The following is a 14,119-nucleotide window of genomic DNA, read 5'->3' as shown; positions in this document are numbered from 1 at the left end:
CGTGTGTGTGTGTGCGTGCGTGTGTGTGTGTGTGTGTGCGTGTGTGTGCGTGCGTGTGTGTGCGTGCGTGTGTGTGTGTGTGTGTGTGCGTGCGTGCGAGAGAATGTGTGCATGCGAGAGAGTGCATGTGTGCGAGAGAGTGCGTGCGTGCGAGAGCATGCATGCATGCGTGTGAGAGAGTGCGTCCTTGTGTGCGTGCGAGAAAATGCGTGCGTGCGAGAGAATGCGTGCGTGCGAGAGAATGCATGCATGCGAGAGAGTGCGTGCGTGTGCGCGAGAAAGTGCGTGTGTGCGTGCGAGAGAGTGCGTGCGTGTTTGCTAGAGAGTGTGTGTGCATGCGAGAGAGTGCGTGCGAGAGAGTGCGTGTGTGCCGTGCGAGAGAGTGCGTGCACGTGTGCAAGAGGGCGCGTGCGTGCGTCTGAGAAAGCACGTGTGTGCATGCGTGCGAGAGAGTGCGTGTGGCGTGCGTGCTTGAGAGAGAGTGCGTGCGTGCATGCGAGAGAATGCGTGTGTGCATGCGTGCAAGAGAGTGCGAGAGTGCGTGCTGCGTGCATGCGAGAGAGTGCGTGCAGCGTGCGTGTGAGAGAATGCGTGCATGAATGTGAGAGAGTGCATGCGGCGTGTGTGCATGCGTGCTTGAGAGAGTGCATGCATGCGTGCAGTGCGAGAGACTGCGTGCATGCGTGCGTGCGAGAGCGTGCGTGCGTGCAAGTGTGCGTGCAGCATGCGTGCGAGATAGTGCGTGCGGCGTGCGTGCAAGAGAGTGTGTGCGTGCATGCGAGAGAGTGTGTGCGGCATGCGTGCGAGAGAGTACATGCATGCATGTGTGCTTGAGAGAGAGTGCATGCATGCGCGCAGTGCGAGAGACTGCGTGCGTGTGAGAGAGTGCATGCGTGTGTGTGAGTGCGTGCGTGCGTGCAAGAGAGTGCGTCCTTGCATGTGTGCGAGAGAGTGCATGTGTGCGTGTGAGAGTGTGTGTGCGTGTGAGAGAATGTGTGCATGCAAGAGAGTGCATGCGTGTGTGCGAGAGAATGCGTGCGTGCATGCGTGCGTGGGAGAGTGTGCGTCCTTGCGTGCGTGTGTGCGAGAGTGCGTGCAGTGTGCGTGCAAGAAAGTGCGTGCAGCGTGCATGTAAGAGAGTGCGTGCGTGCATGCGTGCTTGAGAGAGAGTGCATGTATGCGTGCAGTGCCAGAGAGTGCGTGCGTGCGAGAGAATGCATGCGTGTGTGCGAGAGTGCATGTGTGCATGTGAGAGAGTGCGTCCTTGCGTGCGTGCGAGAGAGTGCATGCGTGCAAGAGAGTGCGTGCATGCGAGAGCGTGGCGTCCTTGCGTGCGCCCGTGTGAGAGTGCGTGCAGCGTGCGTGCGAGAGAGTGCATGCAGCATGCGTGTGAGAGAGTGCATGCATGCAGTGCGAGAGACTGCGTGCGAGAGTGCGTGCGGCGTGCATGCGAGAGAGTGAATCCGGCGTGCATGCGAGAGAGTGCGTGCGGCGTGCGTGCGAGAGAGTGTGTGCGTGCATGCGTGCTTGAGAGAGAGTACATGCATGCGTGCAGTGTGAGAGACTGCGTGCATGCGAGAGAATGCATGCGTGTGTGCGAAAGAGTGCATGCATGCGTGCGCGTGAGACAGTGTGTCCTTGCGTGCATGCGAGAGAATGCGTGCGTGTGAGAGAATGCGTGCATGCGAGAGAATGTGTGCATGTGTGCGAGAGAGTGCGCGCGTGCGTGTGAGAGAGTGCGTCCGTGCATGTGAGAGAATGTGTGCATGCAAGGGATTGCATGCGTGTGTGTGAGAAAGTGCGTGTGTGCGTGCGAGAGAGTGCGTGTGTGTGTGTGCGAGTGAGTGCGTGTGTGCGAGAGAATGCGAGCGTGCGTTTGTGCATGCGAGAGAGTGTGTGCGTGTGAGAGAGTGCGTGCGAGAGAGTGCGAGTGTGCGTGTGTGCGAGAGAATGCGTTCGTGCGTGCGTACGAGAGGGTGCGTGCATGTGAGAGAGTGCATGCGTGCGAGAGAATGCGTGCGTGCATGCAAGAGAGTGCGTGCGTGCGAGAGAATGCGTGCGTGTGTGTGAGAGAGTGCGTGCGTGCGAGAGAATGCGTGCGTGTGTGCGAGAGAGTGCATGCGTGCGTGCGAGAGAGTGCATGCGTGTGAGAGAGTGCATGCGTGCGTGCGAGAGAAAGCGTGCATGCGTGCAAGAGAGTGCGTGCATCGAGCATGCGTGTGAGAACGTGCGTGCGTGCGAGAGTTTGTGTGTGAGAGAATGCGTGAGAGTCCATGAGAGAGTGTGTGAGAGTGAGAGAATGTGAGAGAGTGTGTGTGAGAGAGAGAGTGTGTGTATGAGAGAGTGTGTGTGAGACAGATTATGTGTGCGAGAGAGACTATGTGTGTGAGAGGGAGAGAGTGTGTGTATGTGTGTGAGAGCACGTGCGTGAGAGAGAGCGCATGCGTGTGTGAGTCAAGTGTGTGTGAGAGAGTGTGTGTGCAAGAGAGAGGGTGTGTGTATGAGGGAGAGAGTGTGTGTGTGAGAGAGTGTGTGTGTGTGAGAGAGAGAGTGTGTGTGTGAGAGAGTGTTTGTGAGAGAGTGTGTGTGAGAGAGAGTTTGTGAGAGAGAGTTTGTGAGAGAGTGTTTGTGAGAGAGTGTTTGTGAGAGAGAGCGTGTGAGAGAGAGTGTGAGAGAGTGTGTGTGTGAGAGAGTGTGTGTGTGAGAGAGTGTGTGTGTGAGAGAGAGCGTGTGAGAGAGTGTGTGAGAGAGAGTGTGTGTGTGTGAGAGAGTGTGTGAGAGAGAGTGTTTGTGAGAGAGTGTGTGTGAGAGTGTGTGTGAGAGAGAGAGTGTGAGAGAGTGTGTGTGTGAGAGAGTGTGTGTGTGAGAGAGCGTGTGTGTGAGAGAGAGCGTGTGTGAGAGAGTGTGTGTGTGAGAGAGAGCGTGTGAGAGAGAGTGTGTGTGTGTGTGTGAGAGAGAGAGAGTGTGTGAGAGAGAATGTGTGAGAGAGTGTGTGTGAGAGAGAGTGTGTGTGAGAGAGTGTGTGTGTGTGTGTGAGAGAGAGAGAGTGTGTGAGAGAGAGAGAGAGTGTGTGTGTGAGAGAGAGAGAGTGTGTGAGAGAGAGAGAGAGTGTGTGTGTGAGAGAGTGTGTGTGTGAGGGAGTCTTGACTATCTCGCTGATCTGTGCCCCTCATTATTTTATAGCCCTCTATAAGATCACCCCTCAGCCTCCTACGCTCCAGGGAAAAAAGTCCCAGTCCATCCAGCCTCTCCTTATAACTCAATCCATCAAGTCCCGGAAGCATCCCAGTAAATTTTTTCTGCACTCTTTCTAGTTTAATAATGAATTTTGAAAGTTCTGGAGACTTGACCTTTGCCATCACCCTGAGGTCACTGATCACATGACCCTCCTTTTGCCCTTTCTAATTTATATATATCATTTTTAAAAATCCGGCTGCTTTTTTCACCAACCCGGGAGATTCCAATCACCGTGGGATAATTAATGTTGCATTAAAATTACCCAAACGGTGATTTTTGATCCGTTGTGGGATTGGTTGATTGAGAGAATTGACCAGTATGGCGATCAGTTAATGTTTTTGATCCATCCTGACCGTTAAAATCCTCAAAGGGCACCGCTCTCCATTTCCTCTTCGTAATTTACACATCTTTTAAACTCTGGTGCCTTTATCTGCTTTTTCTTCAGCTCCCTTTGATTTCCCAATCATCCAGGATAAAGAATGATTCAAAATAACTGAAAATATTTCATCGATTTGGGGACTTGACCGTTGAAAACTTTGATTTGATTTATTATTGTCACCTGTATTAACACACAGTGAAAAGTATTGTTTCTTGCGCGCTATACAGGCAAAGCATACCGTTCATAGAGAAGGAAATGAGAGAGTGTTGCAGTCATCGCTCGGGTGTAGAGAAAGATCAACTTAATGCAAGGTAAGTCCATTCAAAAGTCTGACGGCAGCAACAGGGAAGAAGCTGTTCTTGAGTCGGTTGGTCCGTGACCTCAGACTTTTGTATCTTTTTCCCGAAGGAAGAAGGTGGAAGAGAGAATGTCCGGGGTGCGTGGGGTCCTTGATTATGCTGGCTGCTTTTCCGAGGCAGCGGGAGGTGTAGACAGAGTCAATGGATGGGAGGCTGGTTTGAGTGATGGATTGGGCTACATTCACAACCTTTTGTAGTTCCTTGTGGTCTTGGGCAGAGCAGGAGCCATACCAAGCTGTGATACAACCAGAAAGAAACCATAGAAACCCTACAGTGCAGAAGGAGGCCATTCGGCCCATCGAGTCTGCACCGACCACAATCCCACCCAGGCCCTACCCCCACATATTTTACCCACTAATCCCTCTAACCTACCCATCCCAGGACTCTAAGGGGCAATTTTTTTAACCTGGCCAATCAACCTAACCCGCACATCTTTGGACTGTGGGAGGAAACCGGAGCACCCGGAGGAAACCCACGCAGACACGAGGAGAATGTGCAAACTCCACACAGACAGTGACCCGAGCCGGGAATCGAACCCGGGACCCTGGAGCTGTGAAGCAGCAGTGCTAACCACTGTGCTACCATGCTTTCTATGGTGCATCTGTAAAAATTGGTGAGAGTCGTAGCTGAATTTCCTTAGCCACCTGGGTGGGCTTTCTTAACTATAGCATTGGCATGGGGGGGGGGCCCAGGAAAATCCGCCAAAGCCACCGATGGTGTGACCTAGGGGTGCCCAGTGTGGAGTGCTCAAATGCTCATTCTACCTTTCAGTTCCTCACCATTTTAACTCAGATCTCTCACTCGCATATCCGTCCTCGGCTTCCTGCAATACTCCTCCGAATCCCGACGCAAAATGGCGGAGCAAAATCCCGTCTCCTGATTCGGCAGGTCACTCGACATTGAGTTCAACAATTGTGCTGTTTCTCCTCCATCCTAAACCCCTTTCTTTCAAATATCCCATTCATTGACTGTCTCCGCGGAGAAACCTTCCTCTCACCCTCACCACCCATCAAGTGTGTGGATGAGGGAAGTGCAGTGGTTTATATGTGGTTTATAGCAAAGCCTTTAACAAGGTCCCACACGGGAGCTTGATTGAGAAGACGGTGAAGATCAGTGAAACCTAGCGAGGTGGAATCAGAAACTGGCATGGCATCTTTATTATTTATCCGTGGGACACGGGCGTCACTGGCTAACCAACATTTATTGCCCATCCCTAGTCGCCCTGGGAGGGCAGTTGAGAGTCAACCACATTGCTGTGGCTCTGGAGTCACATGTAGGCCAGACCGGGTAAGGATGGAAGATTTCCTTCCCTAAAGGACATTAGCGAACATTCGGGCTTTTCCAACAATCGACAATGGCTTCATGGTCATCAGTAGATTCTGAACTCCAGATATTTTTTATTGAATTGAAATTCCACCACCTGCTGTGGTGGGATTCGAATCCGGGTCCCCGGGAACATTAGCTGAGTTTCTGGATTACTAGTCTAGTGATAATACCACCATCGCCTCCCCAATAGGACACAAAGAGGAGTGGCAGAAGGCTGTTTGGGTGACTGGAGGCCGGTACCACATGGATCAGGACTGAGACCTGATGCGCGATATAACTCACGAGGCGAGAGGTACTCGAGGAAATAAAGGCTTTTATTGACTACAACAATAGAGCTACCATATATAATACACGATCCCAGACTGAAGGGTCCCAGACAGAGCAGTGACCTTTATACCTCTCCCAGGAGGCGGAATTCGACTGGGATGTACCATAATAACTATAATACAGGTAGAACAGCCCAACCCTAACCCCAACAGTAACATGTAGAACAGCCCAACCCTAACCCCAACAGTAACATGTAGAACAGCCCAACCCTAACCCCAACAGTAACATGTAGAACAGCCCAACCCTAACCCCAACAGTAACATGTAGAACAGCCCAACCCTAACCCCAACAGCAACATGTAGAACAGCCCAACCCTAACCCCAACAGTAACATGTAGAACAGCCCAACCCTAACCCCAACAGCAACATGTAGAACAGCCCAACCCTGACCCCAACAGTAACATGTAGAACAGCCCAACCCTGACCCCAACAGTAACATGTAGAACAGCCCAACCCTGACCCCAACAGTAACATGTAGAACAGCCCAACCCTGACCCCAACAGTAACATGTAGAACAGCCCAACCCTGACCCCAACAGTAACATGTAGAACAGCCCAACCCTGACCCCAACAGTAACATGTAGAACAGCCCAACCCTGACCCCAACAGTAACATGTAGAACAGCCCAACCCTAACCCCAACAGTAACATGTAGAACAGCCCAACCCTAACCCCAACAGTAACATGTAGAACAGCCCAATCCTAACCCCAACAGCAACATGTAGAACAGCCCAACCCTAACCCCAACAGTAACATGTAGAACAGCCCAACCCTAACCCCAACAGTAACATGTAGAACAGCCCAACCCTAACCCCAACAGCAACATGTAGAACAGCCCAACCCTAACCCCAACAGTAACATGTAGAACAGCCCAACCCTAACCCCAACAGTAACATGTAGAACAGCCCAACCCTAACCCCAACAGTAACATGTAGAACAGCCCAACCCTAACCCCAACAGCAACATATATACAGACTCATAGTACTGGCCAGACCCTGGCTCAGCACTACCTGGTGGGAACCAACAATGGTTCACCACAGAGCCTTATTGTTTGTTCTACACATAAATGATACAGATGATAATGTGGGGGGAATGTTAAACAAGTTTTTAGTTTCGTTTATTATTTTAGTCAGAGGTAAGGCTTACATTAACACTGCAATGAAGTTACTGTGAAATTCCTCTGGTCGCCACACTCCGGCGCCTGTTCGGGTCAATGCACCCTAACCAGCACGTCTTTCAGACTGTGGGAGGAAACCGGAGCACCCGGAGGAAACCCACGCAGACACGGGGAGAACGTGCAGACTCCACACAGACAGTGACCCGAGCCGGGAATCGAACCCGGGTCCCTGGCGCTGTGAGGCAGCAGTGCTAACCACTGTGCTACCGTGCTGCCCCATGTTTGCAGATAACACCAGGATTGGAAGGATGGTTAATAGTGAAGAGGGTTGTGGGCTACAGGAAGATATAGATGGATTGGTCAGATGGCTAGAGCAGTGGCAGATGGTATTTAACCCTGATCAGTGTGAGGTGATGCACTTTGGAGGCAGTAACAAGACGAGGGAGTATTTAATGAATGGCAGGACACTGGGAAGCTCAGAGGAACAGAGGGATTTTGGGGTAATTATTTACAGATCCCTGAAGGCAACAGAGCAGGTGAATAGGATCGTTAAGAAAGCAAATGGGGCATTCTGAGGAATACAAACCCAGAATATTTAGTCTCTCTCTTGTACAAAAGGGGTACCATCTGGACATCGGTGCCACCATAAAAAACAATGCTAAATCTACACTAATCCCACTTTCCAGCACTTGGCCCATCGCCTTGAATGTTGTGACATTTCAAGTGCTCATCCATATGCTTCTTAATTGTTGTGAGAGTTCCCGCCTCCACCATCCTTTCAGACAGCGAGTTCCACATTCCCACCACCCTCTGGGTGAAAACGCTTTTCCTCAAATTTCCCGCCCCTTACCTTAATTCCACGTCCCCTTGTTATTGACCTTTCAACTTGGGGCCACAACCACTTCCCATCCACATTGTCTGTGTCCCTCATAATTGTGTACACCTCGATCAGGTCCCCCCTCGGCCTTCTCTGCTCTGGGGAAAACAGCCCCAGCCGAACCAGCCTCTCTTCATAGCTGGAACACTCCAGCCCCGGCACCGTCCTAGTGAGTCTCCTCTGCACCCTCTCGAGGGACAGACTGGGACTTTTTTCTCTGGAGTGTAGGAGACTGAGGGATGACCTTATAGAGGTCTATAAAATAATGAGGGGCACAGATCAGCTAGATAGTCAATATCTTTTCCCAAAGGTAGGGAAGTCTAAAACTAGAGGGCATAGGTTTAAGGTGAGAGGGGAGAGATACAAAAGTGTCCAGAGGGGCAATTTTTTCACACAGAGGGTGGTGAGTGTCTGGAACGAGCTGCCAGAGGTAGTAGTAGAGGCGGGTACAATTTTGTCTTTTAAAAAGCGTTTAGATAGTTACATGGGTACGATGGGTATAGAGGGATATGGGCCAAATGCGGGCAATTGGGATTAGCTTAGTGGTTAAAACAAAAAGGGCAGCATGGACAATTTGGGCCGAAGGGCCAGCTTCCATGCTGTAAAATTCTATGACTCTAGTGCAGAACTGTACACAGAACTCTAGCTGTGGCCTAACCAGTGTTTTATACAGCTCCATCTTAACCTTCCTGCTCTTATATTCTATACTTGTTTTTATTCATTTGTGGGACATGAGTGTCGCTGGCTGGCCAGCCTTTATTGCACATCCCTTTTTCCCAGGGTGGAAGAGTCAATTACTGGGGGCACAGGTTTAAGATGCGAGGGGCAAGGTTTAAAGGAGATGTACGAGGCAGATTTTTTACACAGAGGGTGGTGGGTGCCTGGAACTCGCTGCCGGGGGAGGGAGTGGAAGCGGATACGATAGTGAGTTTTAAGGGGCGTCTTGACAAATACATGAATAGGATGGGAATAGAGGGATATGGTCCCTGGAAGGGTGGGGGGTTTTAGTTCAGTCGGGCAGCATGGTCGGTGCAGGCTTGGAGGGCCGAAGAGCCTGTTCCTGTGCTGGAATTTTCTTTGTTTTTTGTTCTAGTTGCCCTTGAGAAGGTGGTGGTGAGCTGCCTTCTTGAGTCGCTGCAGTCCATGTGCTGTGGGTTGATCCACAATGCCGTTAGGGAGGGAATTCCAGGATTTTGACCCAGCGACAGTGAAGGAACAGCCGATATATTTCCAAGTCAGGATGGTGTGTGGGGCTCGGAGGGGGAGCTTGCAGGTGGGGGTGTTCCCCATGTGTCTGCTGCCCTTGTCCTTCTAGGTGGTAGAGGTGGTGGGTTTGGAAGGTGCTGTTGAAGGAGCCTTGGTGAGTCGCTGCAGTGCATCTTGTAGATGGTACACACGGCTGCCTCTGGGCGTCGGTGGTGGAGGGAGTGAGTGTTGAAGGTGGGGGTTAGTGTGTCGATCGAGCGGGGGCTGCTTTGTCCTGGATGGTGTCGAGCTTCTCGAGTGTTGTTGGGAGCCGCACTCATCCAGGCAAGTGGAGAGTGTTCCATCCCACTCCTGACTTGTGTCCTTGTAGATGGTGGACAGGCTTTGGGGGGAGTCAGGAGGTGAGTTACTCTCCGCAGGATTCCCAGCCTCTGACCCGCTCTTGTAGCCACTGTGTTTTTCATGCTGAGTCCCGTTGAGCTTCTAGTCAATGGTAACACCAAGGATGTTGACAGTGGGGGATTCAGTGATGATAAATGTCGAGGGGCGGTGGTTAGAGTGTCTCTTGTTGGAGATAGTCATTGCCTGGCATTTATGTGGCACGAATGTTACTCTCCACTTGTCAGCCCGAGCCTGGATATTGTCCAGGTCTTGCTGCATTTGGACACGGACTGCTTCAGTATCTGAGGAGTCGCGAATGGTGCTGAACATTGTGCAGTCATCGGCGAACATCCCCACTTCTGACATTAAGAACATAAGAACTAGGAGCAGGAGTAGGCCATCTGGCCCCTCGAGCCTGCTCTGCCATTCAATAAGATCATGGCTGATCTTTTTGTGGACTCAGCTCCACTTACCCACCCGCTCACCATAACCCTTAATTCCTTTACTGTTCAAAAATGTATCTATCCTTGCCTTAAAAACATTCAGTGAGGTAGCCTCAACTGCTTCACTGGGCAGGGAACTCCACAGATTCACAACCCTTTGTGTGAAGAAGTTCCTCCTCAACTCAGTCCTAAATCTGCTTCCCCTTATTTTGAGGCCACGCCCCCTAGTTCTAGTTTCACCCGCCAGTGGAAACAACTTCCCTGCTTCTATCTTATCTATTCCCTTCGTAATCTTACATGTTTCTATAAGAGCTCCCCTCATTCATCTGAATTCCAATGAGTATAGCCCCAGTCTACTCAGTCTCTCCTCATAAGCCAACCCTCTCAACTCTGGAATCAACCTCGTGAATCTCCTCTGCACCCCCTCCAGTGCCAGTATATCCTTTCTCAAGTAAGGAGACCAAAACTGTACACAGTACTTGATGCGCGTTATCATACACGAGGCTTGATGCTCAGGAAATAAAGGCTTTTATTTGCTGTAACAAGGCAGCTACCAATTATATACACGATCCCAGACTGAGGGGTCCCAGACAGAGCAGGGACCTTTATACCTCTCCCAGGAGGTGGAGCCCGACTGGGATGTACCACAATAACTATAATACAAAGGTGTAACAACCCCACCCTAACCCCAACAGCAACAAGTAGAACAACCCATCCCTAACCCAACAGCAACATACATACATACTTGTAGTACTGGCCAGACCCTGGCTCAGTACTATCTAGTGGGAACCAACGATGGTTCACCACATTCACCCCTCCTTTGAGAACAAAGGCCGGCGGGGTACAAAAAACAGAATAATTTCTCATCAGTCTATAAGTTCAGACGGTCAGGGGGACCGCACCGTCGTTGTGACCTCCTCAATACCGGCAATGACACCGGAGTAGGCACTCGCGGTGGCGTTCTCCCCGAGGCGATGTCCAACTGTTCCTCCACAGACTCACGGGCCAGTTGACCCTGAGGTGACGGTAGTCCATGGAGTTCCAACACGCCCTGAAGTGGCGACCATCCTCTGGACTCAGGCAAGCTGTACACGGGAGTAAAAGGGTTAAGTAATGGTCCCGATGCTGCCCGCGCCGTGTCAGGAGGGGAAACAATAGTTATGGGGTTTGTAACAGGGGGTATGGGAGCGACAGGGGTTTCCATGTCCCCTGCTGGCGCCAGGTCTCGGATCGAGACCGAGTCCTCTCGCCCGTCAGGGTATGCCACATAGGCATACTGAGGGTTGGCGTGGAGGAGATGGACCTGTTCGACCAACGGGTCGGACTTGCGGGCCCTAACATGTCGCCGCAGGAGGACAGGTCCTGAGTACGTCAACCAAGACGGTAATGAGGTCCCAGAGGAAGACTTCCTAGGGAATGAAAACATCCTCTCATGGGGAGTAGCATTGGTTGCCGTACACAGGAGGGAGCGAATAGAATGGAGCGCATCAGGGAGCATCTCTTGCCAACGGGAGACTGGAAGACCTTTTGACTTCAACGCCAGTAAGACAGCCTTCCAGACTGTAGCATTCTCGCATTCCACCTGTCCGTTACCCCTAGGGTTGTAGCTCGTGGTTCTACTAGAGGCAATCCCGTATGAGAGCAGGTATTGCCTCAAGTCATCGCTCATGAACGACGAGCCCCTGTCGCTGTGAATGTAGCTGGGGTACCCGAACAGGGTAAAGAGATCACGGAATGCCTTGATAACCGTGGCAGCGGATGTATCAGAGCAGGGAATAACAAAAGGGAACCGAGAGTACTCGTCAATGATATTGAGGAAGTACACATTCCGATCTGTTGAGGGAAGGGGGCCCTTAAAATCGACACTCAGTCTCTCGAAGGGACGAGTGGCCTTGACTAAATGTGCCCGGTCAGGTCGGTAAAAGTGCGGTTTGCATTCCGCGCATACCCGACAGCTTCCTGTTATGGACCTGACGTCCTCCACCGAGTAGGGCAGATTGCGGGCTTTCATAAAGTGGTAGAGCCGAGTGACCCCAGGATGGCATAGGTCATTATGGAGAGCCTGCAAACGGTCCTCCTGTATACTGGCGCATGTTCCACACGAGAGGGCATCCGAGGGCTCATTGAGTTTCCCTGGACGATACATGATGTCATAGTTATAGGTGGAGAGTTCAATTCTCCACCGCAAGATCTTGTCATTCTTGATCTTGCCCCTCAGCGTGTTATTAAACATGAACGCCACGGATCGCTGGTCCGTGATCAGGGTGAACCATTTTCCCGCCAAGTAATGGCGCCAGTGTCTGACGGCCTCCACAATGGCCTGGGCCTCCTTTTCCACCGCTGAATGCCGAATTTCGGGGCCTTGGAGGGTGCGGGAAAAAATGCGACGGGCCTGCCCGCCTGGTTAAGTGTGGCGGCCAGGGCGAAATCAGATGCATCGCTCTCCACCTGAAAGGGGATGGACTCGTCAACCGCGTGCATCGTGGCTTTCGCGATGTCGGCTTTTAATTTATCAAAGGCCAATCGGGCCTCTGGTGTTAGGGGAAAAGAGGTGGACTTGATGAGCGGACGGGCTTTGTCCGCGTAACTGGGAACCCACTGCGCATAATAAGAGAAGAAGCCTAAGCATCTTCTCAGTGCTTTTGCACTAGTGGGCAGGGAAAGTTCAGAGAGGGGGCGCATACGGTCTGGATCAGGGCCAATGACCCCGTTTTCCACCACGTATCCGAGGATGGCTAAACGGCGCATACGGAATACGCACTTCTCCCTGTTGTAGGTCAGGTTCAGGCGAGATGCAGTGCGTAGGAAATTCAGGAGATTCGTGTCGTGGTCCTGCTGGTCATGGCCGCAGATGGTGACGTTATCCAGGTACGGGAAGGTAGCCCGCAGCCCGTTCTGGTCCACCATTCGGTCCATAGCACGCTGGAAGACCGAGACCTCATTGGTGACACCAAAGGGAACCCTGAGAAAGTGATACAAGCGACCATCCGCCTCAAAAGCCGTGTATTGTCGGTCCTCTGGGCGAATGGGGAGTTGGTGGTAGGCGGACTTGAGGTCTATGGTGGAGAACACCCGGTACTGCGCAATCTGATTGACCATATCAGATATGCGCGGGAGGGGATACGCATCCAGCTGCGTGTATCGATTAATGTTCTGACTGTAGTCAATGACCATCCAGGGTTTGTTCCCGCTCTTGACCACCACGACCTGCGCTCTCCACGGACTAGCGCTGGGTTGTATGATCCTTTCTTTGAGGAGCCGCTGAACTTCAGATCGAATGAAGATCCGATCCTCAGCGCTGTAACGCCTACTTTTAGTCGCAATGGGCTTGCAGCCTGGCACAAGATTCTGGAACAGGGAGGGTGTGGTGATCTTCAGCGTCGAGAGGCTACAGGCGGGGTGCGTTGGGCAATTTGGAGGCTGCTGTTCTCCCACTGAAAGTGAAGGGAGTGGCCCACCGTACTGTGGGGTTACACTCCTCAAGTGGACCATGAAATTTAGTCCGAGAAGTATTGGCGCGCAAAGGTGCGGCAACACTAGGAGCTTGAAACGCTCGTAAACTGTGCCTTGCACCGTTAAAGTTACCACGCAACTCCCTAGCACGGTGACAGACCGGGACCTTGATGCCATAGAAATTGTCTGTTTGACAGGTTGAATCTGGAGTCCACACCACTTCACAGCGTCTGGGTGGATAAAGCTCTCAGTGCTCCCGCTGTCAAACAGACAATAAATCAAGTGGTCATTTACCTGAATGTCCATCATAGATTTGTCAAGTCTATGAGGCTTGGCCTGGTCCAGGATGATTGACGCCACCGTTGGTTCATGAGTGCCACTGCAGCTGAGATTGACGAGGATGACCTCTGCTGGTCGTTCGCGGTCGGTGCCGACCAATATGGCCGCTCCCATAGGTCGCACGTGGGTGATGGCGCCAAACTCAGCGACCCCTGGTGGTCACACATCTCCGACTCCGTCGACCGTAATGGCGTCGTCCTGGCCTCGCACGTGGACGGAACCCTCGACGATGTCGACGACGAAGAACCGGACTCTGAGGAATCGCAGGCCGCACTGCTGTTCCGAGAAGCAGATTTAGATCGGCACACTTTCGAATAGTGCCCCTTCTTACCGCAGGCAGAGCACAACACAGCTTTAACGGGACACCGTTGCCGAGTATGCTTCGCTCCCCCACAGAAGTAACACCGCGGGCCGCCCGGAGCTGCTGCCGTCGTCTGGCCCGAGCGTGAGCACGCCATCACGCAGCATTTCGAACCCGAGGGACGAGGAGGGATTGGCGACTGCTCCTGCCACGTTGTCTCCACGTGGTCTTCAGGATACAATACTAGGCTTTTGGAGGCCGTCTCCAGCATCTCCGCTAGCTCTATTGCCTGGGTAAGGTCAAGGTTACCTTTCTCCAGTAGTTTGAGTCGAATGTATGATGATCCGACTCCCGCCACAAACGCATCTCGGGCGAGG

This window comes from Mustelus asterias, unplaced genomic scaffold, assembly GCF_964213995.1.
Source record: "Mustelus asterias unplaced genomic scaffold, sMusAst1.hap1.1 HAP1_SCAFFOLD_1628, whole genome shotgun sequence".
NCBI classification, from domain to species: Eukaryota; Metazoa; Chordata; class Chondrichthyes; order Carcharhiniformes; family Triakidae; genus Mustelus; species Mustelus asterias.
Note: the sequence above shows the minus strand (reverse complement) of the source record.